The sequence below is a fragment of the Melitaea cinxia genome, chromosome 3 (assembly GCF_905220565.1).
Source record: "Melitaea cinxia chromosome 3, ilMelCinx1.1, whole genome shotgun sequence".
In the NCBI taxonomy this organism is placed as follows: Eukaryota; Metazoa; Arthropoda; class Insecta; order Lepidoptera; family Nymphalidae; genus Melitaea; species Melitaea cinxia.
The window spans coordinates 10,916,907-10,921,621 of record NC_059396.1 but is presented as its reverse complement, the minus strand read 5'-3'; positions in this window follow the sequence as shown (position 1 = coordinate 10,921,621).

Here is a 4,715-nt window from a genome sequence, read left to right as displayed (position 1 = left end):
AAATTGTAATGAAAAAACTTGTAGTGTATATAATATCCGAAACCGTAACCGATAAAATATTATTCAAATATCTGTATCACAAATATCTGTATCCTAATTTTCATATCCGTTGCATGCCTGTAAATATTTTTTTTTTCGTCAACTTAAGTATTCAAAACAGTCCTTTATAAAACTTAATAAGACATGAATTAGAAATTGAATAGAAATAGAATCTGACAAACAAAACAATGCCTTAAAGCAAATAGTATGTATTATCTAATCGGGCAATCAACTAGTTGAACCACGTTCTACCTGCATCCTAATTTTAGTACACAAACCGCAGCTGCGACCGCTGAAAATCAGTGAAATCAGCACAAATGGTATAATTATGCTATTTTGCTACCTCTGACATTATTACTTTGTTCAATATTTCAAAATAGTGTTGAACAACTTATATTTATTACCCTTTAATCTAGTATAATAGTTTTTCTTTTAAATAAATGAGTAATTTGTAATTAAGGATGATATTATATACAAATGTTAATTAATTTTAAAAACCATTTTAATAACTTTAAAATACATTAACTTTAAATAGAAAAAAAGAACTCTGACACGTTATAAAATCGATTTGATATCATATCGATTCATATTAATATTTATTGAAACATTTAAAGAATTATCGTGAAAACAGTCACTTACTGCAACGTATGCAATCTTCCCAACATTTCTAAATGTCTCTGAAGTGAAAACTAGAAAGTGGGAGACCACTTGTTATTCAATTCGAAATGCACTTCGCAATAATTCTATTTCCACGGACAGTCGTGTGAGTGTCTACTTACTTTCACTGTGCCTTTTTTCATGATAACATCTCAAACATACACCGATCCAATTGATAATTTTTACTAATTAATTATATTTTCATATTATCATATTGTTTTATACACTATTTTGAAATATGGAATATTTACGCTAGTGTAATGAATAATGAAACCTGACAACAATGAATTATTTTAAAATTATTTAACCTAATAACTAAAAATTACGTTACCTAAACAAAAGTTGATGTTGGTAAATAATTTTTAATTAATAGAATTTTGATTGAAATGTGTTTCATTCATATATGTCTACATATATTATTTTGTATCGTTTTATATATTGACAATAAAAGAAAATTAATAATAAAAACACGGGGCGAGAACGTTGGACGTGTACGGAGATAGAAATGAAATTGATGAACTTTTCTCGCAGCAATAATGGCTTTGGCACGTACCAACATAATTCCCAACAAAACTTCCTCACTGCCCGCCTAAACGCAGGGCTGAACACGCAAATCATGTTAGTATCATTTTGCTAATAATCAACAATTTATTTTATTAAATGTTACTTATTACGACAAGTTTAAGTTCTATGTATAACTTAAACATAGATATACCTCTTAATACTAATTCTAATAAACTGTCATATCAAATATAACAAACGATTAGTACATATACGTATATATGTACTGTAAAAGTAAAGGCAAAAAGCGTTACGAATTCCGCAATAATATTATCTGCTTACGGTTCGGATGGTAAACTTTTCCAATCAGTAATTCAATCTTGTTTAAAGTGAGTTTTCAGAAAGTTTATGTGGATATTATTATGTTACACTTTCCTTCTTTTAACGGTGTAACAACTAGGGGAATGGAAAATCTAAGATGACCTGCTTCATTCCCACAATACTTAGTACTTATTCAATTTGAATAAAATAATATCAGTGCAAATCAAGATTTCTCTCTTAACATTGTTTACACGCCATTATCATCCATCTATAAGTTTATCACAGTGAAAAAAGACGGAATCTTTCAAATATTTTTGCGAAAATTTTCATTATTTGCTCTTTTTAACCGCCTTCAAAAAAAGGAGGATGTTCTCAATTCGATTGTATTGTTTTTTAATTTTTATGTATGTAAATGTAACGTGAGAACTTTTGACTGGGTGGACCGATTTTGATGATTTTTGTTTTAATCGAAAATGCGTGTTATGTGGTTTAAATTTAAATAATGAGATTTAACAAGTACTTTTCGAGTTATATCTATGCGTATTTACTAATTTTTTTTCAACGACCTACGTTGTGTTATACCGCATCACTTATCACTAGATATACCGATTTTGATTATTCTTGTTTTGATCGAAAGCTGATGCTTGCTTGTCCTTGTAGTCCCATTAAAATTTGATTGAGATCTGATGACTAATTTTTAAGTTACCTTTGATAACGCGCGTTTACTTGACTATTTTTTGTCTACTTACGTTGTATTACTTGTCGATGTAAACGTAGTCGGTTTTTTTTTTCGTTTGCGAGCAAGGACAATTACGAAATTTATTTTAGATACAAAAAATAATTTGTGTTAAATTATTTATTTAAAGTTGTTTTTGTAGTATATATTATCATATTTCCTAAATATTAATTAAGCTCATATACATATTATGGTATTTAAAGATGATACATTTAAATGACGGTATTTATTTTTCAGGCAGCCCTGTTTCAAAGGACAACGGTCGGCGGCGCGGTGGCTGAAGAAGGGAACGTACATCCAATATAAGAAGAGAACAAAATAGGTTTATGTCAGATACTTTGACCATTCACCCGTAAAGTAACTTCGCTCTACGACTGACGCCCGCAGCCTCATATGTTATGTACTTATCTATATACGAAAAATACATCACATTTTCGATGTTATTCCGTATCGCACTAATATTATAAAGATGAAAGTTTCCTTTACCTTTTTTGAACACTATCGCATAAATCGTTTACGTGTAAATATATATAAGTACTAGCTGACCTGGCGAACTTCGTATCACCTTATTTTTTTCTGAAATATAATAATAACATAATATATCAAAATAAAATATAGCCTATCTTTTAAGTTGGATCAAACTGCACACGGTGTGCAAATTTGACTAAAATCGGTTAAGTAGTTTAGGAGTCCATTGAGGACAAACATTGTGACACGAGATTTATATATATTAAGATTAAGGTACATATGTACGTATATACTATGCTGATATAGTTATTATATAAACATGGCATACTTATAGACAGGTAAATACCTGCCTATAAGTATCTATTACTGATTATTTGTGGCATTATTTTTACCTAGAAAATATATAAAGGTTTAAAAATCTATTATTGAGATCATAAAGGTTTTATTTCATATAACAGTGTCATTTGTATAACGATATTACATCTTAAATTTATTTTCTTTATTTATTTATTAAACTTTGTTGCACACACAAAAAAGAAGATACATTTTAGAACGATTAGATACAGAAACAAATAATTTATGCAAAAGCGACTTTATCGCTTATAGCGATCTCTTCCAGGCAACCTTTAATAAAAGTAGTATATCAAAAATATGTCGGTCGTCGGTCGATGTTAAAAATATGTTAAAATTTTTTTTTAAACAGTCTTACTAAAACTATATCTTTTCCCATTTATGACGAATGAACGAATCTTGTAATCTCACGAATCGTAATATAATAATATTTTCAATAATAGGGTGAAATATTATTATATACATACTAAAAGTATAGACTAAAGTTTCTTCTAATGCTCCATACAGTAGAGTTCATTTGTGGACATCGGTCTGTTCAATTCAATAGTAATTGATAAAAGCATCCATACAATTATGTACCTACCTGCATACGAGTATATATATATATATATATAGACCATGACAGTCTAATTTGAGACGTAGGCCATTAAGTATTGAAGGCGTCCATTGACAGGCACCTAAGCAAGAGAAATAAGTGATATAGGCTAATGCACCAGTCACATTAATTCCCCGTGGACCCGACAAGCACAAGCACCCAAAACAACATATTCCCATTTCAATATAATATATTATTCAAGTTTTTCTCATAAATTTATCGAAGTTGATGTATCTCCTTAACGACGAACAATATAAAATAATGGAAACAAGTATGTAAAATCAGTTGACGAACGTTTTTAATTTGCAAAAAAAAACGTCTATGTTCTACGAAAGTAAAGTCCAAAATACGCTAAAATGTGGATAAGTAATTAAGTGTAACGTTGCTCCTAAAACAGAAATAAAGCCAACATCACCACCATGGTACCGCTTAATCAGAGCTGCACCGCCCGCCCTATATTTGCGTATGCAAAGAGACTCGAGCCGCATTAACTATGCCATATAGCCAACGTAGCGTGCAGCGATTGGGCAAACACATATCTGCATTATAAACAGCGTTCGGGCGCACAAACGCGCAATGTGGTCGGCCTTTAGCCGGGGCCCGACTAATCAACGAGCTGACCTTCCGCAGCCGAACAAACGCCATACCACACTCCGCGGCATTATCACTGCCCTCCTCAATAGAGATACTTGGTTATTTGTTTGTTTATCGGAACATTGATGCTAATGCAATCAATGATTCTGTAAGTAGGTAGAACATTCCGCTTGTGTTATTTTTTAAATTAATTATGTCTGCAGAGTTAAAAATACTAGAGCCATCTAGGCATTCTAACAGTACATTCTAAGCGTGCATGTTCAGTGAGTCGATAAAGACTTTCTACTTTCCACGCTCGTAGCCAGCGCATTAATATAAGTGGAAAATCTCAGCATATTTCTAAACTCCTATCTGCTAGAGCGTATAAAGAAAGCGAATCAGTGTATCTATATAATTAACGACTATTTAACATATTGATTAATAATTTCCAATTCCATTTTATTTATAAACGTA